This window comes from Trachypithecus francoisi, unplaced genomic scaffold (assembly GCF_009764315.1).
Source record: "Trachypithecus francoisi isolate TF-2019V2 unplaced genomic scaffold, Tfra_2.0 Lachesis_group9, whole genome shotgun sequence".
NCBI classification, from domain to species: Eukaryota; Metazoa; Chordata; class Mammalia; order Primates; family Cercopithecidae; genus Trachypithecus; species Trachypithecus francoisi.
The window spans coordinates 10,196,638-10,221,607 of NW_022681474.1; the positions used below are offsets into that span (position 1 = coordinate 10,196,638).

Below are 24,970 nucleotides of genomic sequence, written 5' to 3' on the forward strand. Positions count from 1 at the left end.
TCTATACCATGTTGTTACTGTACATTTTCTATGTTTACACAGGTTTTGATACACAGATACTTGCCATTGTGTTACCATTTGCTACAGCTTTCAGAGCAGTTGCATGCTGTACTTTTTTGTAGCCTGGGAGCAATAGGTTCTGCCGTACAGCCCCGGCGTGCGCGGTAGGCTCTGCCATATCTACCATACAGCCCTGGCGTGCGCGATAGGCTTTGCTGTACAGTCCCGGCCTGTGGTAGGCCCCGCCGTACAGCCCTGGCGTGCGGTAGGCTCTATCATCTAGGTTTTTGTAAATTCACTCTATGGTTTGCATAACAAAATCATCTAATGATGCATTTCTCAGAATGTATTCCCGCCATTAAATGACACATGACTGGACATCAATGGCTCTGTAAATTGGCTATAGGGGTTCGTAAAACCTGGGAAACACATGTATCTTTATTTTCCAAACCAACTGCTGTGCCGACAAGACCTACGCCATTTCTTTATAGCCCAGAAGCTGATTCGTTTGTGCCATTTTTACGTTTAGACTACAATGACTTCAGCTTCCAGGGATGCAATCATTGCTGCAAAAACTCATATTTGGTCACAGGAAAGAATACATTAAATGTTTTGTCTTACAATACACTCTACCTGAGATTGCTACAGACCCAAACAGACACCTAAGTACTATCCTTCATCCACGGCCTCCTGCTGGCTTCATCCTGCCGTTATCATCAGGAAGCAGCTCTGTGCTGTATACTTAACAGCCTGGCTCGTGGAAGTACCTGAAGCTTCTCTAAATAGAAGACTACAATTTTAATGTTGTACTTAATTTTGCTCCTTTCATCTTCGAGTGGTAAAATAAAGGGCAGATTAATCCTTCTCAGGATGGCATTACTGATTTGGTAGTCTTGAAGAAGGAGAGGAAATACAAACACTTCATTTAATGGTACTAATATATCTTCATTTACTCACCATCTGATATGGTTTGGCTCTGTGTCCCCACCCAAATCTCATCTTGAATTGTAGCTCCCAGAATTCCCACATGTTGTGGGAGGGACCCAGTGGGAGACAATGGAATCCTGGGGGCAGTTTCCCCCATACTGTTCTTGTGGTAGTGAATAAATCTCACAAGATCTGATGGTTTTAAGGGGTTTCTGCTTTTGTTTCACTCTCATTCTTCTCCCTTGCCACTACCATATAAGAAGTGCCTTTCACCTTCTGCCATGATTGTGCAGCCACATGGAACTTTGAGTTCATTAAACCTCTTTTTCTTTGCAGTCTCTGTTATATCTTTATCAGCAGTGTGAAAACAGACTAATACACCATCCTTCTGGTGGCCCCTGAAGCCCCTAAAAATAAGAAGTATTTCATTTGGCCCCGTGTTCAGAGGGACAAATTGTGGAAGACCATAGGAACCAATGCTTTGTTCAGGGTTATGTAATAGGTACAAGGAGTACAAAGAACAGCAGTTGCTTTTATCCAAAGCACAAGTATAGAATACGCTAGTCTTAGGATGCAATTGAGCTCCAAAAGGCTATTGTCCTCAACCTCTGCAGCTGAGTTTGAAGAAAAAGACTTCATCTAGAAACAGTAGATCAAGAACCAGAGGAAATACTGGCTTTAGAATTCAAGCTGTGAGTAAGAAAAATGGCTTTGTTGTCATTTTCTTCCTTTTAATTGCTATTGCTGGTTGCCACATAAATTCAGTTCATGGCTTGGGGATATTGGAGATAATATTTCTTTCTCGCTTCTTTTTCTTTTTTGCTTGCTTTTATTCTAGCACTGAGGAAAGTGACAAGTCTGGGTTTATATGGGGTTTTGGACACAGCCACAATTTTAATTTAGCAACTAGAGAAATATTTTACAACTTTTCACTCCAATGAAAACAGCAAGGAGAGCAGACACCAGTGCAGATCAGTCCCTGGTGGCCTTCATTTGGGAACACTGTGCGAGGGTCCCACAGACCTAAGCACCTCCGTGTGTGACCCCTCCCCAAGCCAGGGGCTTCACAATGAACAACCCTGATGTGTAGCAGAATCAGTAGATTCCCCAGGATGTTTTTCTTGGTTCCGTAGCTAATGTCAGCCAACCGACAAACCAACCTACCGATCGACCAAAACTCTTCTACTTTCTGCCACTGGCAGAGTCGTCTCAGATGATAATCACCACAAGAGGCATCGTTCTGAAACCAAAGCACTAAAACATGACACTTAAGTGAAGGACAGACATCCAGAAAGCCTGCCTATTGACAGAATCAACCACACACTCCATGCAGTCAGACCTGTGCATTAGATATGTGAAGATTGGCATGGATCTCAAGAATTAGAGAATTACTAGAGAATGGAGATGGGACAATGCACTAGTTTATTGCTTTTCATTTGTTAACAAGTTCATCTTATATATTTAATATCATATGTATATGTATTTAAGTATGGAGGTATAAGGGGAAGTGGAATTAAGAATGGCTGCTTAGCTGAAGTGTGGTGAAGGTTTCAGGAAACCATAGAGCATGTGGGGAGGTAGGAAGGACTCACCACAGTTGCAAAGTAGGCCAGGAAAGAGGAAGGGAAGGTCAGGAGGCCTAGCAAGTTGCAAAAGCTCTTCACACCTAAGAACCAAAATACAAGTAGAACAAGTTGCAGACCAAACCCTCGGTTGATGAGTTTTGCAAAGCAGCGGTGAAGTGGCTTAAGTATATTGAGCAAGCAAAAGCCTACAAGAGCTTCCCTGTAGAGTTACACTTGAGAAGGTAGGTAGAACTATAGGGAAGTGTGGAAATGTCTGAATTAATTTTACAGGGATTAGAAAAAGAGGGGAATTACAGGCTTCCACAAAACGTGTTCCTGAATTAGAGGACTGTCCAGTGTATAGTGTAACCAGGGTCTGCTTGGGTAGGTGGCTTAGCCTCAGGATGCAGGGGCTGGATCTCTGGAAGGCACAGACTGTGTGGCATTTCAGAGGGCTCTGCCTCTATCCGATGCTCATTTGAGCCATTTTCCAATAGACAGTTGGAATCAGCATTCAACAGAAAGTTCCCTTAGACCAGGATTGGGATTTCTGAGGTCCCAGCAAGTAATACGTCTCTTTCTTAAGGAGCAACTAGATTGTACTAGATTATTTTAATTGTCAAACTCAAGAATGGCAGTACATGGGTGTCTTTAGGCCAAGTTATAGAAGAGATTTGTGTGACATTGGTAGAATAACCCAAGGTACTTCTTAGAGGTTGCATTTATGTTTGTTGCTGATATTTTATTTACACAAGGCGATTTATAGAATTGTTTTTTTTGGGGGGGAGGGTCCATAACCACAGAAGAATATATGAATGAAGTTTAGGGGATCTATGAATTTCATGCAAGTATTTGATAAATTTTGGTGTAATTTTTTGGAGGGAAGAAATGCTTGTTGCTTTCATCTGATGAAGTGACCTCAAGTGTATATGCAGATAGGAACACCAGTGGGAAGAGAAGAGGTTCCAGTGAGAATGAGGGGATGGGGGGTGCCTGCCATGAAGGATGTTCCAGACAAAGGCAAAAGATGAGCCCCAGATTATTCTGGAAACTGTATTTTAAATCTAGAGGACTATTTCACGAAGACTTCTGATGACTTTTAGATATACATTCATCCTGTGCTGGACAGGTTGTATGCATGCATCTCTTCAATGTGAGAATCTGGTGCCTGATTTTTCCACTTGCTCTAGGAATCTCTAAAGTTAATTTTTTATCTCTATTTTGTTTATGATTCTAATTATTATAGTTATTCTGAAGCCAAAGTTGTACCTTTCTGGGATATATACGGCGGCCCCTGCTGTTAACAATAAATATGACTGGAGGACAGAAGTCTGAAGCTCACTGGAAAGACATTGCAATGTCACAATCCCCTGTTTCAGTGATTGCCTGGGGGCAGTTCCCCAAGGATGCTCCCATGCATCCGGATGCCATCGTCACTCCTTATCCGGTGGCTGCCAGTGGAGAGCCAAGGCAACGCTTCCCTGGTGATGCTGAACACAGTTATTTCTCCCCCTTCTCTTTCTCACTCTCCCCTTTTTCTCTCTTTCTCTGGCTGTCTCCCTCCCCTCTGTCACCCAGAAGGTGCAGTTTTGAGTCTTCTTGTCTAGATTCCTCTCTGCTCTCCTCCTCTTCTCGGGCAAAGTGAGGGGGCTTGGAGTTTCAGGGGTGATGCCAACAGCAGGGAATCACACAGGAAGCAAGTAAGCAGGAGTCTCACTTTAGGCAAGTCCCTTCCCCTCCTTAGGCCTGTTTCCTAGTCTGGAAAATAGGATAATCTCAGTACCTCCCTGATAGGCTGTGGGGAGCACTACTCAATGTGACCATATTAATGTAGTGATAAGGGTAGGGTGTGGCACATAGTAAGCAGTACCTACCCAGTAAGCTTTGTCATTATCGTAATTACTATTCAGACCCCTATTCCATGCCAGGCACTGTCCTAGGCACCGAGGACACACTGAAGAACAAGACAGATAAACCCCCCGCCCTCCCGTGGTTTACAAGCTGTTGTGCAGGTGTGTGTTGGAGGAGTTTGCTTTACACTTGGATAAAGGGGTGCACAGCAAGTGAGGAAAGGCCATTTCATCTCCTCCTCCTTTTTCTTCTGGGAAAACACCAAAGCTCTGGGAGCAGCAGGCTTCCCGTGAGCTCTGCCTGCTGGGGCTGTGATGTCCTATGCCTGGGGACATTGGTGGGGATGACAATGACCCCAGGGCAGTGTTTGATGGGTTGCCCTCCGGGGCCCGAGCAGATGCCTCATCACTTGCTGAGCCACGAAGCTGGCTGTTGGTGCACAAGGCTGCTGACTTCCTTATGGATGGATTCTGCCAGAGAGCACAGGTGACAGTCAAAGCAGACACTACACGAATAATAATGCCACCATTTAGGGAGAGTCATCTCCATGGAGTTACTCAGCTGGGTACTTTGTACATACACTGTTAATTTTCACAATAACCCCATTAGGTAGGTAATGTGAATGCCATTTTATAGACAGGGAAACTGGAAGAGTCAGAGGTTAACTGGCTGGTCCAAGTTCACGCTGCTAATAAATGGTGAAGAAGGTTTACAAACCCAGCTTGGACTTTCTTTGAACCTATGTGCTTCCCGGTGGACTACATTTAAATTTTTTAAAAAATGTTTCAGACGACCAGCTCTCTAGGAAAATTCGCTTCTGAGCAGGCACCCCTTGACCTCTGTGCTCACCTGTGCTAAAGCTGCTTGGATGACAATCTCATTAGGATGAAAATGGGCAGGACCCAGCTGGGAGCCTTCCAAATGACCAGTGTCATTGTTGCTTGAGAATCTTTGCTATGACATAGAAGACAGCATAGCCCTAAACTGTCTGATTGCATGCACACTTACACACACACGAACACATACATACTGTTGCACATGCTCATGCATACACACTTGCACACACAAACGCACCCACACATGCACACACAAACACACATGCACACGCATACACACTCACACATGCTCATGGGTGCACACTTGCACACACAGGCACACACACACAGGCACACTCAAACACACATGCACACTCATACTTTCACATGCTCATGCATGCACTTGCACACACGGAGGCACACACACAGGCACACTCACAAGGCCTTGTGGAGACATTTGGGGATGTGTTAACCACAATTTTTGAAGTAGAAGACAGGAAGGAGGGCAGGCAGGCCCCTGGACACAGGCTCCTGATACCAGGGTTGGCCCCTGCCCAGTGGATGTGGACTCTAGAAAACAGGGCTGGTCCATCGAAGGGCCTTCGTCTCTCTAGGGTTACCTCCTGCCGCCTCCCTCTAGCCCATCTCTGTGCTTGTTTGGCACCCACTGCAGTTTTTCTAGTATCTGCTGGTCATAGCTGATTCCTGGATTCTCTGATGGCCTAAAATCCTCCCAGAGCAGTCTCTATGAAAGGTCACTGAAGTTCACCGAGAAGACCACTAAGATTAGATCATCTGTGCTTCTTATGCTTCTTTTGTCACACTTTAAAATTCTCATGAATGCAATTTTCTCTGGGAGAACCTCACTATCTGAGTTCGAAAGATAAGGCCAATGTAGGACAGTGAAGCATCTAACTGTGCATGTGTCCGAGAGGGGGAAATGCTCTATATCTGACGTCCCTGCCCCTTCTCTGTCCACTGCCTTTTGTTGCACAGGGCACAAGCTTGTCACTCCTCAGCAGGCAGGACCCCAACAGTGGTGATTATTCAGGGGTCTACTGTCTCTGTCTCTAGCTTCTGCCACGATTGGGGGTTTCATCCACTTACAGTGAAAAAGACCAAAAATGTGCACATCACCAAATGTATTTATAGTCCTAGATGCTTATTCAGAATGCAAAGCAAATTGGAAAGATGGGCCAGGCAGTGCAGCCTCAGCTAAGGTTCCTTTGCAGCAATTACTTAAAGCACATGGATTTCTCACCTCCTTCCACACCTGTGATTGTCTGGTCAGCACACCTAAAAAGGATATTCTTTCTGGCAACTGTCCTGGGTTGAACAGTGGGCCCCTAAACTCATGTGCACCCAGAACACCAGAATGTGAGCTTATTTGGAAACAGGGTCTTTGCAGATGTAATGAGTTAAGGTGAGGTCACAGTGGAGGAGGGTGGACCCTAATCCAACTGATGCAGGGCAGGCAAGCCCCAAAGTGGAGCTTAACACATCAGGGCCCTTGGCTTCAGCCAGGAAAGAATTCAAGGGCAAGCCTGTGGTAGGGTGGAAGAAAACAGCTTTACTGAGGCAGCAGTGTTATAGGTCCATGACAGGCAGCGTGCTGAGAGGAGCGGCTCAGGGCAGTTTTGCAGTCATATTTACACCTAGTTGTAATTATATTTAGATTAAGGGGCAGTTTATGCAGAAATTGCTAGAAAAAACAGTGGTAACTTTTGGGTTATCAGGTCATTGCCATGGAAAGGGGTGGTAAGTCCCGGGTGTTGCCATGTAATGGTAAACTGGCATGCACACCAGTGGGCATGTTTTAGGGAAAGCTGCCCCTACCTGGTCCCTGTTTCAGCTAGTCCCCAATTTGGTGCACTGTCTGACCCCTGCCTCTGGAGTCAAGCCCTGCCTCCCACCTCACAATGACTGCTGTCCTTATAAGAACAGAAGAGACACAGAAATGCATGTTATGTGAAGACAGAGATGGAGATGAGAGTGATGCACTCAATACCAGGAAATGCCAGGGCTGTCTGGTGACCACCTGAAGCTGGACAGAGGACAGGGCAGATTCTCCCTCACAGCTTTCAGCAAGAACCAACCCTGCCAACAACTTGATTTTGGATTTTTTTCACCTTGCAAAACGTTAATGGTTTTTAAAAAGACACAGGCCCCGTTTGATTTCTCTCTGGAGCTGCTTTCCTCTGATCTGTGCTGTTGCAGCCTTAACTGCAGCCAAGTGATGCTCATTTTCATTTCTACCTCATGGTGTCTGCTTGGCTATACACTTACCCCTCATCTTGATAAAAAACTGGTTGCGTATGTAATCAAGATTTTGGAGAAAGAATGTTTCCATATGTCCAGAGTAGTGGATTGGAGGGGAAATAATGAGAAGGAGATTAATTGTTCTTTATTATAACACTAAAGATAAATCAAAGATGGATACATTTGACTGCACTGGAACTATGAAAGTCTGTAAACCAAATCAGTAAGACTGTTACAATGAAAGCCACAAAGTGGGGAAAGATAGTTGCAATGTATGCATCTAACCAAAGGTTTGTCTCCAGAATATATAAAGTCATCCCTGCAAATAAACCCATAAGAAAGCCATCCCAATCTTTAAAAATGGGCAAAAGGCTTGAATAGCTGTTTAACCAAGAAGATATCCAAGTGACCAATACGTGCATTTAAAGGACCCTTGACATAATTAGCCAGGAGGGAAATGCAAATGAAAACCACAATGAGATACACAGTCGGAATGGCTACACTTGAAATGGCAAACAGTAAAACCTTCTGGTGCAAACATGAAGCAGCTAGGGCTCTCACACACAGTTGATGGGAGTGTAAACTGGTGCAATAAGTTTGCAAATCCGTTTGGCATTTCTAATAAAGCTGAATATACCTTACGATGTGCCTTATGATTCAGCAACGCCACTCCTGGGGATAGAAATGTATATTTGTGCCTCAGGAGGCATACATACATAAAAACGTTCCTAGAAATACTATTCACAGTAGGCCAACTCTGGAAACATCTAATGTTCATCAACAGGAGAATGAGTGAATAAGTTGTAGGATACTCATAAAAGGGACTAATAAGATTTTCAAAAATGCACCAACTCAGACCCATGCAACCACTTGGAAGAGTTTCACAAATATAAAGTTGGATGAAAAAAGTCAGACAAAGTAGCACATATTCTTTATAAATTATTCTTTATAATTTCATGTATATGAAGTTTAAAATTAGGGAAAACTACTTGATGGTGATGAAAGTAGGAGACTTTTAAAAATGGGATTCCATTTATATAATGTACAAAAATAGGCCCAACTAAGCTGTGCTGCTAGGAGTAGGGATGCTGGTTACCCTGGTAGGGGTTAGAAACAGAGAAGCAGTACAGGGGCTTTCGGAAGTGCTGGTGATGTCTTGTTGGAGATTTTTAAAAATAGGAAGCAGGAAGTGGCCATGACTTGTGAGAGGATCAATGGTAGAGTCATGATCAGAAATGAAGGTCTCTTACCCTATCTTCTGATTTCTGTTGTGAATTATCTGATGGTCCTGGGTTATGTTATGCAAACGCCTTCTTGGCCATTCTTGGCACAATCATCATCTTCCCTTCGAGAATGAGATATGTGGGTCACAGGTTTCTTTTTCCTACACTCCGTGTAGTTATTCTTGGCTTATGTTACCATTTATGAATGAAAAGTCTTACCTCATAAAGTGCAACTGGGTATAGTTAACTTTATGCTTTTATTAAATTTCAGAAAAATGCCTACCTTCCTACTCTTCTGAATTAGGTCCTTTTCTTTAGAGAGGCACAGTAGGTGGGGGAGCCTGCATTGCCAGACTAAACTGTATTTGAGGTATGTGGAAGGGACAGAGATTCATTTTAATGTTTTGTTTCAGTTTTCAAAAGTCCAACTTCTGCATCATGTGAGCATCAATCTGTCACTTGGATTTTTCAACATGTTCAATGGTCATGTCTATTTATTCAGATAAACCACACTCCAAGGTGCGGTGTGTATCATTTCATGAAGCTCACATAATCATGCCTAGGGTTTCAGGAAGATTTATAAGGAAAAGAGATTTAATTGGCTCATGGTTGTGTAGGCTGTACAAGCACGGCATTAACATCTGCTTGGTTTCTGGGGGAGACCTCAAAAAGCTTCCAATCATGGCAGAGAACAAGGTAGGAACAGGTATGTCACATGGTGAGAGTGGTAACAAGGGAGGGGTGCCACACACTTTAAAATAGCAGAACTTGTGTGAACTCAGAACCAGAACTCACTTATTATCATGAGGACAGCACCAAGCTACTCATGAGCGATCTGCTTCCATGGCCCAAACACCTCTCAGTAGGCCTCACCTCCAACATTAAGGATTATATTTCAACATGAAATTTGGAGTGAAAAAATATGTGAACCATATCAAATTCAATTTGCCACTTTTTGCCTATTTGGTTTTGAGGTTATAGCCAAAAGCTTATTTACAGAAGTCTTTCCCATATGTTTTCTGCTATCTGTTTAGTTTCAGGTCTTACAATGAAGTCTTTAATTCCTATTGAGTTGGATGAATATAAAGTGAGATAAAGATTAAGTCTTATTCTCCTGCATGTGGATATCCAGTTTTATCAACACCATTTATTCTTTGCCTATTGTGTGTTCTTGTGTTCTTGGCACCTTTGTTGAAGATCAGTCAACCATAAATGTGTGGATTCATTTGGCGGCTTTCTGTTCATCTCCATTGGTCTGTATGTCTGTTTTTATGCAAGTACTCTACCCTTTTTATTATTATAGCTTTGTAATATAATTTGAAATTAGACTACATGATCCCTCCAGCTTTATTCTTCTTGCTCAAGATTGCTTTGCCCATTCAGGGTCTTTTATGGTTCCATATAAATTTTAGAATTGTTTTCTTTTTATATGAAAAAGCCTTTGGAATTTTGATAGGGATTGCATTAAATCTGTAGATAGCTTTGGGTAGTATGGATATTTTAATAATAATAATTCTTCCAGTCCATGAACATGAGGTATTTTTCCATTCATTTGTGTTTTCTTCAATTTTTTTGTCAGTGTTTTATGTAAGTTTTCAGTGTATAGATTTTTCATCTCTTTGTTAAATTCGTATTTTTAACGTTCTTTTAAATAGAGTTGTGTCCTTAATTTCTTCTTCAGTTAGCTTATTGTCAATATATAGAAACACAATTGATGGTCAGGGCTATAGGCTAGGCCTGAGGTTAGGTGAATTTACTGCTTGGGATGGGCAAAATTAGAGGTCATGCTCCTTAGAAATGCATGATTGAAGATTGTCTCACTGTCAGGGTGGAGCTATTAGGTGGGCTTTTGGCTGAAGGAGTGGCTCTTTGACCTCCCAGATCAAGCTAGTCTGGCCCCTATTCTCCAAAATGTGTGGAGGTAGAAGTTTCCTTGCCTCGGTGAGGTCATTATGGGAGCTTTTTGGCTAAGTGGAGCTGCTGCTTGATTTTTTAGGTAAGGAGGTCTAGCCTTTACTCTTCTCCTAAATGCGTGGAGGTGGGAGTCTTCTTGCCTAGGTGGGGGTTGCTCGGGTGGGTTCTGAGGCTGGGTGTGCAGACTAGCAGTATAAGGACTCAAGCTGAGTTAAACTGCCCGCCATATTTCTAAAAGTCACCAGTCCAGCTTTGCAAGTGAGTTAGGAGGTTGGCTAGTGTCTGTGATCAGGTGCTGTAGCTGACAGGAATTTATTACTAATTCAATCTCATTGCTTGTTATTGGCCTCTTCAGGATTTCTGTTTCTTCCTGGATCAATCTTGGGAGATTGTATGTTTCCAATAATTTATCCATTTCCTAGGTTTTCTAGTTTGTGAGCACATAGTTTTTCACTGTAGTCTCTGATGTTATCAATTGTAATGTCTCTTTTTTATTTCTAATTATGCTTATTTGGATCCTTTATTCTTTTTTTAGTTAGCCTAGCTAGTGGTTATCAATATTATCTTTTCAAAGAACAATTTTTTCATTTCATCGATCCTTTGTATTTATTTTTTTCTCAATTTCATTTGGTTCCTCTCTGATCTTAGTTATTTGTTTTCTTTTGCTAACTGGGTGTGTTTGTTCTTGTGTTTCTAGATCCTTGAGGTGCAATGTTAGGTTGTTAATTCCACTTAGTCTGAAGGTTTGTTAGTTCCACTTAGTCTAAAGTTCAGTTTTTTTAGTTAATTTGTCTTTGTTAATTTTTGTCTCAATTATCTGTCTAGTGTACGTGAGATATTGAAGTCCTTTATTTTTATTGCATTGCTGTCTATTTCTTTCTTTGGCTCTAGTAACATTTGTATTATGAATTTGGGTTCTCCAGTACTGGCTGCATATATATTTAGGGTTGTTACATACTCTTGTTGAATTTATCTCTTTATCAGTATGTATTGGCATTCCTTGTCTTTTCTTACTGTTTTTGGTTTAATATTTGTTTTATCTCATATAGGTATAGGTACTCCTGCTCACTTTTGGTTTCTGTTTCCATGAAGTAACTTTTTTTAACCCTTTACCTTTAGTCTGTGTGTCTTTACCAGTAAGGTGAGTTTCTTGTAAGCACATATAATTAGTTCATGTTTAAAAAAACCCATCTAGCCATTTGTATCTTACAAGTAGAGCATTTAATCCGTTTACATTCACGGTTAATATTGATATGTGATGTTTTATTCCTGTCACAATGTCAATTGTTATCTAGTTGTTTTGTGGATTCTTTCTTTTTTCTCTGTCTTTGTGGCTTCTTGGAGTTATGTTGTCTTGCCATTTGAGTTCCTTTTCTTCCCCTTTTGTTTAATTGTTTATAAGACTTAGGAGTTTTACACCTTTTTGTGTTTTATGATGTCTCTTTTTTCTTAATATAGGCATTTCTCACTATAAATTTTCTGCTTACAATTTTTTCTTGCCGTATCTTGTAAGTTTTGGAATGTTGTGTTTCCATTTTTATTTGTCTCAAGACTTCTCACATTTATTTTTTGATTTATTCTTTAACCTATTGATTGTTCAGAAGTGTGTTAATTTCCATGTGTTTTTGAATTTTCCAATTTTCCTCTATTATTGATTTCTGGCTTCATACCCTTGTGATTGGAAAAAGATACTTATTGTAATTTCTTTTTAAATTTATTAGGACTAGTTTTGTGGCTTAACTTATGATCTGTATCATCTATCCTAGAGTATATTCCTTGGGTACTTGAAAAGAACGTGTAGTCTCCTGCTGATGACTGGAATTTTCTGTATGTCTGTTAGGTCCATTTGGTCTATATTGTTGTTCAAGTCTGCTGTTTCTTTTTCTTTCTTTCTTTTTTTTTTTTTTTGACGGAGTTTCACTCTTGTTGCCCAGGCTGGAATGCAGTGGCATGGTATCGGCTCACTGCAACCTTTGCCTCCTGGGTTCAGGCCCTTCTCCTGCCTCAGCCTCCCGAGTAGGTGGGATTACAAGCATGCACCACTAAGCCTGGCTAAGTTTTGTATTTTTAGTAGAGACGGGGTTTCTCCATGTTGGTCAGACTGGTCTCGAACTCTTGATCTCAGGTGATCCACCCGCCTCAGCCTCCTAAAGTGCTGGGATTATAGGCATGAGCCACTGCCCCCATCCAACTCTGTTGTTTCTTTGTTCATTTTCTGTCTGGATGATCCATGTATCATTGAAAGTGGGGTATTGAAGTCCCCTACTATTATTGTATTATTGTCTATTTGTCCTTTCAGTTCTGTTAATATTTGATGTATTTAGGTGCTTCAGTGCTCTCTGCATATATATTTACAGTTATTATATCCTCTTGATGGATTGTCATTTTGTCATTATATAATTATCTTCTTTGTCTCTTGTGATATTTTTTATCTTGTTTTATTTTGTCTGATATACATATAGCTACTTTTGCTTTCTTATTTGCATGGGGTATCTTTTATTTTGTTCCTTCTCTTTCAGCTTATGTAGACCTTTAAATCTAAAGTGAGTCTCTTGTAGGCAGCATGTAGTTGAATTATTTTTTTAAATTCATTTAGCCATTTTATGTCTTCTGATTGGATAATTTAATTCACTTATGTTTAAAGTAATTATTGCTAGCTTAGAACTTACTGTTCTTCTGACTATTTCTTAGTTCCTTTGTTTCTTTCTTTCTCTCTTGCCAGCTTCCTTTGTGGTTTGGTGATTTTTGTAGTGATATGTTTTGATTCTGTTATCTTTCTCTTTCTGCTAGAGACTTTTCTTAGTGGTTATAATGAGGTTTATGTAACAGAAAACAGTCTTTAGTTACAACATTCTACTTTGGTTGAGTGCAGTGGCTCACGCCTATAATCCCAGCACATTGGGAGGCCGAGGCAGGTGGATCATGAGGTCAGGAGATCAAGACCATCCTGGCCAACATGGTGAAACCCTGTCTCTACTAAAAATACAAAATTAGCTGGGCATGGCGGCATGCACCTGTAGTCCCAGCTACTCAGGAGGCTGAGGCAGGATAATTGCTTGAATCTGGGAGGTGGAAGCTGCAGTGAGCTGAGATCACGCCATTCCACTCCAGCCTGGGTGACAGAGTGAGACTCCATCTCAAAAACATTAACAACAATAACACAAAAATGCTACTTTAAGAGGATAAATTTTTGTAAAAATTGTACACTTTAATTCTCCTTCCTCCACATTTTATATTATTGATGTCTCAATTTACATCTTTTTGTAATTTGTGTTTATTAACGAGTTACTGCAGCTCTAGTTATTTTTAAGACTTTTTTTGCTAGAGGTAAAAGTGATTTGTGCACCACAATTACAGTATTAGAATATTCTGAATTTGACTATATTCTTACTTTTGCAATGAGTTTTATTTTCACAATGTTTGTTAGTGTCCTGTTGTTTCAACTTGAATTGTCTTTGAGCTCACTGATTGTTTTTTCTGCTTGATTGAGTCTGCTGTTGAAATTCTTTATGAAATTTTTCAGCTCAGACTTTGTATTCTCTATTTCCAGAATTTCTGTTTGGTTCTTTTTTATGGTATCTGCTTGTTAACCTACTGATTTTATTCACATATTGTTTTCCTGATTTTGCTTAGTTATTTTTTTTTATAGCTCACTGAGTTTCTTTAAGTTGGTTATTTTGAATTCTTTGTCAGACCATTAATAGATCTTAATTTATTTAGGATCAGCTACTGATGCTTTATTTATTTATTTGTTTTTTGCTGGTGCCATGGCTCCCTGATTATTTATGATCCTTGTAATTTTGAAGAAGTATCTGAACTTTTGAGAAACTAGGTACCTCTTCCAGTCTTTATACCCCAGCTTCAGCAGAGAAAGCCTTATAGCGGTAAGCCTGTCCAGGGATTTTGGACAGGCTGGCTGCCAGTGTCTGCAGGTAGGCTTGCCATTGGAGTCCTCAGATGGACTGATGTGGTATCTGGGTCAGTAGGTGAAAGAGTCTGGAGCCTGAATCTGCAGGTGCTAGTTTGGTGCCTGAGGCCATGAGGCCAAACCTGGAGCCTAGGGTCATGGGGATTGGCCTGGTGCCAGGATTCAATGGAGAAGGCCTGATACTGTGGTTCATGGTGAATTTGTGTACTCAGTTTATCCTCCTCCTTCCATGTGAATGGCACCTCTGTCTGCACTTTAGCTTGGGAAAGAGATGACATGGGTAATGTGAAGCTGTTCTTCCTACCATGTTCAATCTATTTTTTCTTATTTCTGTTCTACACTCAGGTGCTATAATTTCTCATCTGAATGACTTAGCTCTTGTGAAGGTCCTTTCATGTGTGGATGGTTGTTCATGTTGATGTGTCTATAAGGGAATGAGTGCTGGTTTCTACTATTCCATCAACTGGCTGACATCATCAATTTCAACTTTTTTCTTGTATTTAAAATTGGGTAAATATCCCAAGCAAGTAAGAAAATTGATACTCACAGTGACCTCTTCAACAGAAAACCTCACACATTTGGTTTTGAGTCCTCAGCTTTGATTATTGTGAAAATGACTGTAATGTGATTTTGTGTGAAAAGCTGTATTACAGAACTTAATGATACCAGGGATTTGTTGATATTTCCTACATCTACATACCTTTATTAGCAACTTCACTCTGCATCGTCACCTGCAGATTTTCCCCTGATGTATAGGGTCATGGATACTCTTGTCCCTAGGGACATTTCCCAAAAAATGTTCTCAGAAGAATGCAAATACCAAGAATAAAGAGTGTGTATTACCCAGAACCTGATAGACCATCATCCATATTGTACATTCTAAGTGTCATATCTAGCTAACCTGTGTTTGGGGTCAATTCACACAACTCCTGAGCAATTTCCTTCTTGTCACAAGTCATTAGCTCCCATGATGTGTGATCACTCCTAGTTCTCCTAAAATAAAAATGATGATACTAATATTGTCATTTAAAAAATAGAGATATTATTTGTGTGTTCAACATTTTGATTTGTAGTTCTATTGCCCTTAGTCTGTTTCTTTCTTAATTTGTTCATTCATCCAACATTTCTTGTTCCTATTTGTCATCCATACAACTTATGTCTGCCACAAGCAGTTGAAGAACAGTTCTGGAGGGTCACATTAAAGATGCTGATGTAGAAACACAATAATGTGATGTGTGCATTACGATCTTTGAATGTATACTGTTTATGTGCATTATATAGTATACTCTGTAGAATTAAAAAGAGAAATTATGGTTTGTAGAATACATTAGATTAGGAAACAAATCAAAATCATGACTTCTGTGACTGATTCCCATTGTTTGACTGTATGCTGTGAAGAACATTAAGCGGAAGTACAGGTGATCTATTATCCCTTCATGGGATTTTTGCAGAAATTTCCTACCTCCTCCCTTTGTGTCTCCCACAGTATGGAATGGAGCAAGGATGGGAACTGGGCTTTCCAAACCTGCAAAGAGTGTGCTTTCTCTCCAGGAACTACCATATCTCTGATGATGATGGGGTTTTGTGAAAAATCTTAGCAAAATAATATCATAGGTCATCTAATAGTTATGCTTGGATAATCTGTCTTTCAAGGGGATCAGGGTATCCCAGTCAGACACTAAACCCCAGAGTAGAGACAAATTTAAAGTCAGAATATATTTCAGTGGTCAGTGACTTTGTGGATGTGAGGCTGAGACCTGTGAAGTAGATGACCTTTCCTAGATCACACAGCACATCAGTGAAAAAAACCAAGAGACAGAATTGAAATCTCTGCCTTGCAGTCCATTCCACGAGGTTGCCTCTTTCTACAGCATATTTATTTATTTTTACTTTAAAATTTTAAAAGAATGCACAAACTTTTATACATGTAAGTAACTCTGTTGGATGGTGTGGTACAGTGTACCATGGCTGAAAATGGGGTTCTGTGGTTTAGGGCAACTCAAAATCTTTACCCTTCCTGCATTTGTATATAAAATGAGTATTGTAAGTTTTCAATGGTTTTATATATACCTAACATGGTGACTGGAAGAGCTATTGTTTTTGAAGCTGGAATTTGTAGAGCGATTTTTTTTGAAGCTGGAATTTGTAGAGGGTATTGTATAACTAAGAAAATATCTTTCCAAAATATCTGCCCTGAATAGACCCAGTAATCTTTTTATTTCCTAAGTAGGAAAACTTGAATGCAGACAGACACTAAGTAATGTTTCCTGACTCCAAATGTTCACAGTATTCATTTTAAAAATCAGATGTGTCAATTCTAGCTCTTTGTGTATACAACTACCAGTGTTCTCACATGCTATCAGTTTCTGGAAACACCCCAATGCAATGGGATTTGAGACACAGATGGGACCTCTTTGGCTATCTACATGAGAAGACAGGAGAGAATAATGGTTGAAGAAATGTGCTTTGAGTCAAGATGGTCTGGTTTCAAGTCCCGTCTCTTCTGAATACTACTATGTGGCCTAGAGAATGTTACTTACACTCTAAGCCTCACTTTTCCTAGGTAAAAATGAGACTACTAAATAGTATCTACATTTTTTGGGTTATGGTGATAATTACATGAGTTAGTAAAGTATATCACTCATTACTTGGTACATTCTGAGGACTCGGAAATAATAACCATCAGTATTACTATCTATCCTCACTCTTTACTCTTCAGTATGATTGAAACCCAGAGGATTTCAGCAACTTGCCCAAGTCCACACAGTTAGTGGTGCAATCAGAAACATTATCCAGATTTCCTAAATATCAATAAAAGATTGATTATTGTCTCTAGTCAGGAAAAAAAATTCAGCCTAAGAATATGATGTAATTAATGAATCTTCTCAAACAGCATAATCTCTCTTGATTCCAATGAGTACTACAAAATAGAGAGGGGGCCATGAGTGGGAAATGTTTTTTCTCAAACTTGTATCATGCCTAGAGAACTTTTCTTAAAGACTTCTACCTCATGAGTTAGAGAACTAGGCAGAAAAGTCCCAAAGATACTAAATAACGCAGTTTAATGATTTCCTCAGGGGAATCTTGGATATAGAAAGAGATAAAGCATCTCTTACTGATAAAAAGAGCCTCAAGAGAGAAGTTTAAGTTGAATTCTGTAAAACCAACGCTTATGACTTCATTGTTGCAAAGAGCCTCTGAAGGATGCAGGAGGAAAAAAACATATTTCAATTTATTTTATATCAAAGTAGTGGGTTGTCGCTGAAACTACAGTTTCTGGGGAACTATAGTTTCAGGGACAACTGCAATCAGTTGAGCTTTATAAAAAGAATAGTGTTTGCCTGGTTAATGGAGCTAGTGATACTAAGATACCATTTGGCTACCTGTTGTCATAGGAAAGGGTCTGGTCCAATGGCGTGATACAGTCAGCTTACACTGGCATGTGAGAAGTCACTGCGCCTGCCTCTTCTCCAGCTGGTGTTCAGTGACATCGTGTTAACTCGAAATCAGTCGTGATGGGAGAGTTTACACCACAGAAACTGGCAAATGCTACAGAGTAGGGCTTTTCTCCCACGCGCCACTAGGGATACTTCCTACATAAATCATCTTAGGCAGGTAGGAATGAGTGAGTGTGAGAGTGTGTGTGTGTGTGTGTGTGTGAGAGAGAAAGAGAGAGAGAGCACGCACACATGAGAGACCTACTTTCTTTTTATAAGTAGCCTGGCACTTTTCATGTGTTATGATTTAGAAATGACTTTTTAAAAAGTATATACTCCCTAAAATGAATTCTGAAAAAAAAATCTTATTTTCAGTTGAATTCTTCATGGTTTATTAATCTAATCTGAAACAAAACAACGAAACCACAAGGGCAAATCTTATTTGGGAAAAAATAATGCTAGCCAGTAAAATATAAAAGGTGCAGATATGAAAGTTAGAAACTGTGAAAAAGTGTATTTGGGAAGGTTTTTGAATTTTTGCCCTTTGTGGGCACTGAAATCCAGTGAGAGTCACAGAGCTGGGGGAGACCTATAGGTTTATTGTGTAAATTACAGACTCCCAATGGTTTTGATTTAAAAGAGGCTTGATCAATAAGCCATTGTGCCTCAGTCTCATGTAGAAGGTACTAGACAAGGTCCCAGTGCAGATGGAGGTTCAAATGTCTCTGTCGTGACTAATAGAAAGGGGAGGTGGGAGAACATTGGCCAATTCTGCTAACTGATTTGAGCTCACCTGCTCAGGTACTTGCTGTGCTGAAACAACTTGGGCCTCCTGCCAAGCATGGAAGCAGAAAAGAGTTGTTGTTTCTGCAGATCACTGGGTCCCCAAGTGGAATGAACTGAGCCAGCAGGCCGAGAGCCTTTTCCTTAGCTCTAATTGGTGCACCATTAATCTTTTCTTAGAAGTAAAGGACAAGGAGAAGGTTACTTTAGCAGACGGTCCCTTTCTATAAAATAAAACATGAGGTATGGGGAATAAGTGTCCCTTCAACCTCATTATCACCCAGAGGACAATGTGAGTGTTATGAGAGCAGGAGACAGAGAGACCCAAGTTCAAATCCTGATCAACGACTTCCTGGTTAGGTGGTCTAGGATAGGGTTTTACAAACTCTGTAGGCCTCAGCTTCCCCATCCGTAAACTGGGATGGTAATAGGCTGTGGTGAGATTTCGTGGGGTGCTGCATGGAAAACCTTAGCACAGCGCCTCATTTATGGCAAGTTCCCAATACAAGTCAGCTAGTGGGAAAATTATTGTGTGTTGTACGTTGCATAGTAGCTTTGGAGAAGACCAACGGTAGCACAACTCGTCACTATGGCTGCTTGTTCAGTGAAGGCCTAATCATTTCTAAAGGTTGCAAACTACACTTGAAGTCTTAGTTAAGGCTAATAAATTCCATACTGATTAGAACGGTAACAACCACTGTCTTTTTCTGTGGGGCTACAGCTATTGAGTTGGAGAATATTACATTATTGCCAAGGTCAACATCTCCTTAATGCCAAATTTCAATGGGAAATTAGGAGGCAAGTTGGACAGTTCTAGAGCCTCAGGCCCTTGCTAAAAAGTCCATCTTTCAACCTTCCTCCTAATTCAGCCCGGGGAAATAGGTAATCAACAGTCCAACCTCCTCAAGAAGAGAGAGAAATGTACCTTTCTACCTGATTCACCTTGAGACATACAGGAAGATGCTTAAGGAGGATTCTATATTTTGGTCAAATGGTTATGTCTACGTAAAGATTTCTTGTGTGTATGTACTTTCTTTTTAAAATCTCAAAGACTTATTCCTTACAGTTTAATGGTGTCAAACTTAATTTTTTAAAAAAAATTCACCTTATGTACCTAACTTATCCCACATCATTTGAAATCAAAGAAATGTGGGCTCAGTCCTCCAGTTACAAAAGGTGTAACTGTGGGCAAGTTAGTCTTTGTGAAACCCAGCTGTTCCCCTCTGTAAAATGGGGTAATAGCATCTACCTCAACTGATTGAGGATTCAATGAGATGCATATATGAAAGCCCTGGTGCTCTAATTGATAAGAGCACCTCTTTTGTCCTTCCTTTTTACCTGAAAATGGAGAAATAACCTTGTAAATTTCATGTGTTGATTTTCTAACAACAGACAAAAGGTTATGACATATATTGCATGTTATAATTTAGTGGAACTGCTCTGGCAAAATAAAAATAGTAGTACGTTGGGCTCCCTAGGAAAAACATGCTTAGCTGAGATTAATATAGACCACTGATGAGTATTAATAAACTAGATAGTGGAGATATCAAGATAATAATGTCTACAGCATTGGTAAAGCTGTGACTCAAAACTTTTTTGTGGAGGAAAAAAATAGAAAAACTGCAGTGGAAAATGATGTTTTAAATTTTACCATTGCTTTCATTTCATTTGCAAGTCTCTGATCCCATTTTTAACATATTATAGAGTGAAATTTGTATAAGATGATGATAATTTTATTATAAAATATTAATAAAGCACCCACAGGCATTATGAAAATGATTGTTACGATATCTATCCTGAATTGAAGCAGATGAGTTAGTGAGCACTGAGGAATATTATGCTGGATATATTCGGGGCTTCATTTTAATTCTATTTGCCAAGGGAAATGCCATAAAGGAAGAATAAAACTGTTTTCTAGTCACTCATATCATAACACACATCTGCAATTAAAAGCAGTCCATCTTTTGATTACAAAGGTGATTTTCAGGGTATTATTTTTAACTCTTTGTTGAAACAAGCACCTCCTTTCTCCATTAACCTCCCGGGAGAAGGTAGTCTGCCCTTACAATTTAAGGCACATCTTAGAGCCTTCCATGTAATTTACACATTTCAAGTTTGCTAATGGGTTCTTTATATCAAAACTACCATACACAGAAAAATCTTTCTTTGAATCTTCGTCTTGAAAGAGACATAGAAACCTGTGAAATTAAAGAGAAGGTTTTATGAAATTGTGACTAAGTTAAATGGAGTTACACTTTTGAGAAGTCAGACTTTACCTAGAAATTTAATGACAGACGCAAGAGGATGTCAAATTCAAATTCAAGTTTCTTTTTCCTCTCAGCCTTTTCAGATTAATGCCAAGAAAAGATATGCGGAAAAGACACCCATGTCATTGGACAAGAGGTTCTAATATTACGTAACAGGTAATGTAATTTCCCATTTTGCTATTTGATAGTCCTGTCTATAGCATACCCAGAGAAATCCTTGGGGAGTTGAGCGATTTATGAGTTCCACAAATTTTTCTCAATGTTGCTACCTTATGTATCACATTTAAATACGGCTATTCTTCATTAAGAAAAATCAAATATCCACAACAATAGCCATGAAGCAACAGATACATTTATTCTGCTTCTCCTCCATTGTGTGATGCTTATTATATCAAAGAGTTTTTATGGTATTGGAATTGTTCCTCCAGGGCAAATAGGTGACTAATGATTAGAAAGACTGGTCTGTGGTTGATGCAAGGGGTCAGCAAACTATAAGGACCAGACCCAACTCTGGTCTGTGGCTTGCTTTTGTAAATAAAGTTTTATTGGAACACTGCCATGCTCACTTGTTTAGGTATGCTGTTTTCTTTTCTTTTCTTTTTTTTTTTTAGGTGGGTTTTATTTATTTATTTATTTATTTTATTATACTTTAAGTTCTAGGGTACATGTGCATAACATGCAGGTTTGTTACATATGTATACTTGTGCCATGTTGGTGTGCTGCACCCATCAACTCGTCAGCACCCATCAATTCATCATTTATATCAGGTATAACTCCCAATGCAATCCCTCCCCCCTCCCCATGATAGGCCCCGGTGTGTGATGTTCCCCTTCCTGAGTCCAAGTGATCTCCTTGTTCAGTTTCCACCTATGAGTGAGAACGTGCGGTGTTTGGTTTTCTGTTCTTGTGATAATTTGCTAAGAATGATGGTTTCCAGCTGCATCCATGTCCCTACAAAGGACGCAAACTCATCCTTTTTTATGGCTGCATAGTATTCCATGGTGTATATGTGCCACATTTTCTTAATCCAGTCTGTCACAGATGGACATTTGGGTTGATTCCAAGTCTTTGCTATTGTGAATAGTGCCACAATAAACATACGTGTGCATGTGTCTTTATAGCAGCATGATTTATAATCCTTTGGGTATATACCCAGTAGTGGGATGGCTGGGTCATATGGTACATCTAGTTCTAGATCCTTGAGGAATGGCCATACTGTTTTCCATAATGGTTGAACTAGTTTACAATCCCACCAACAGTGTAAAAGTGTTCCTATTTCTCCACATCCTCTCCAACACCTGTTGTTTCCTGTCTTTTTAATGATCACCATTCTAACTGGTGTGAGATGGTATCTCATTGTGGTTTTGATTTGCATTTCTCTGATGGCGAGTGATGATGAGCATTTTTTCACGTGTCTGTTGGCTGTATGAATGTCTTCTTTTGAGAAATGTCTGTTCATATCCTTTGCCCACTTTTTGATGGGGTTGTTTGTTTTTTTCTTGTATATTTGAGTTCTTTGTAGATTCTGGATATTAGCCCTTTGTCAGATGAGTAGATTGCAAAAATTTTCTCCCATTCTGTAGGTTGCCTGTTCACTCTGATGGTAGTTTCTTTTGCTGTGCAGAAGCTCTTTAGTTTAATTAGATCCCATTTGTCAATTTTGGCTTTTGCTGCCGTTGCTTTAGGTATTTTAGACATGAAGTCCTTGCCCATGCCTATGTCCCGAATGGTACTACCTAGGTTTTCTTCTAGGGTTTTTATGGTATTAGGTCTAACATTTAAGTCTCTAATCCATGTTGAATTAATCTTCGTATAAGGAGTAAGGAAAGGATCCAGTTTCAGCTTTCTACTTATGGCTAGCCAATTTTCCCAGCACCATTTATTAAATAGGGAATCCTTTCCCCATTTCTTGTTTCTCTCAGGTTTGTCAAAGATCAGATGGCTGTAGATGTGTGGTATTATTTCTGAGGACTCTGTTCTGTTCCATTGGTCTATATCTCTGTTTTGGTACCAGTACCATGCTGTTTTGGTTACTGTAGCCTTGTAGTATAGTTTGAAGTCAGGTAGCGTGACGCCTCCAACTTTGTTCTTTTGACTTAGGATTGTCTTGGCAATGCGGGCTCTTTTTTGGTTCCATATGAACTTTAAAGCCGTTTTTTCCAATTCTGTGAAGAAAGTCATTGGTAGCTTGATGGGGATGGCATTGAATCTATAAATAACCTTGGGCAGTATGGCCATTTTCACGATATTGAGTCTTCCTATCCATGAGCATGGTATGTTCTTCCATTTGTTAGTGTCCTCTTTGATTTCACTGAGCAGTGGTTTGTAGTTCTCCTTGAAGAGGTCCTTTACATCCCTTGTAAGTTGGATTCCTAGGTATTTTATTCTCTTTGAAGCAATTGTGAATGGAAGTTCATTCCTGATTTGGCTCTCTGTTTGTCTGTTACTGGTGTATAAGAATGCTTGTGATTTTTGCACATTTATTGTGTATCCTGAGACTTTGCTGAAGTTGCTTATCAGCTTAAGGAGATTTTGGGCTGAGACGATGGGGTTTTCTAAATATACAATCATGTCATCTGCAAACAGGGACAATTTGACTTCTTCTTTTCCTAACTGAATACCCTTGATTTCTTTCTCTTGCCTGATTGCCCTAGCCAGAACTTCCAACACTACATTGAATAGGAGTGGTGAGAGAGGGCATCCCTGTCGTGTGCCAGTTTTCAAAGGGAATTTTTCCAGTTTTTGCCCATTCAGTATGATATTAGCTGTGGGTTTGTCATAAATAGCTCTTATTATTTTGAGGTACGTTCCATCAATACCGAATTTATTGAGCGTTTTTAGCATGAAGGGCTGTTGAATTTTGTCAAAAGCCTTTTCTGCATCTATTGAGATAATCATGTGGTTCTTGTCTTTGGTTCTGTTTATATGCTGTATTACATTTATTGATTTGCGAATGTTGAACCAGCCTTGCATCCCAGGGATGAAGCCCACTTGATCATGGTGGATAAGCTTTTTGATGTGCTGCTGAATCCGATTTGCCAGTATTTTATTGAGGATTTTTGCATCGATGTTCATCAGGGATATTGGTCTAAAATTCTCTTTTTTGTTATGTCTCTGCCAGGCTTTGGTATCAGGATGATGTTGGCCTCATAAAATGAGTTAGGAGGATTCCCTCTTTTTCTATTGATTGGAATAGTTTCAGAAGGAATGGTACCAGCTCCTCCTTGTACCTCTGGTAGAATTCAGCTGTGAATCCATCTGGTCCTGGACTTTTTTTGGTTGGTAGGCTATTAATTATTGCCTCAATTTCAGAGCCTGCTATTGGTCTAGTCAGGGATTCAACTTCTTCCTGGTTTAGTCTTGGAAGAGTGTAAGTGTCCAGGAAATTATCCATTTCTTCTAGATTTTCTAGTTGATTTGCGTAGAGGTGTTTATAGTATTCTCTGATGGTAGTTTGTGTTTCTGTGGGGTCAGTGGTGATATCCCCTTTATCATTTTTTATTGCGTCTATTTGATTCCTCTCTCTTTTCTTCTTTATTAGTCTTGCTAGCGGTCTGTCAATTTTGTTGATCTTCTCAAAAAACCAACTCCTGGATTCATTGATTTTTTGGAGGGTTTCTTGTGTCTCTATCTCCTTCAGTTCTGCTCTGATCTTAGTCATTTCTTGCCTTCTGCTAGCTTTTGAATGTGTTTGCTCTTGCCTCTCTAGTTCTTTTCATTGTGATGTTAGAGTGTCAGTTTTAGATCTTTCCTGCTTTCTCTTGTGGGCATTTAGTGCTATAAATTTCCCTCTACACACTGCTTTAAATGTGTCCCAGAGATTCTGGTATGTTGTTATCTTTGTTCTCATTGGTTTCAAAGAACATCTTTATTTCTGCTTTCATTTCGTTATGTACCCAGTAGTCATTCAGGAGCAGGTTGTTCAGTTTCCATGTAGTTGAGCGGTTTGGATTGAGTTTCTTAGTCCTGAGTTCTAGTTTGATTGCACTGTGGTCTGAGAG

The 24,970-nt window shown here is 39.8% G+C and overlaps 1 long non-coding RNA gene across 2 annotated transcripts in view; it reads left to right on the plus strand.

Moving 5' to 3' along the window:
- The first annotated feature begins 1,190 nt into the window (after positions 1 to 1,190).
- The window catches only part of LOC117082339, a 105,751-nt gene continuing 81,971 nt past the window's right edge, over positions 1,191 to 24,970 (plus strand). Inside the window, exons 1-2 of one of the 2 annotated variants that reach the window (XR_004436557.1) lie at positions 1,191 to 1,214; positions 21,044 to 21,125. This is a non-coding gene — a long non-coding RNA (uncharacterized LOC117082339). Of the gene's footprint in view, positions 1,215 to 2,581; positions 2,735 to 21,043; positions 21,126 to 24,970 lie in introns of those variants that run through there. The other variant, XR_004436556.1, reaches the window with a different exon arrangement.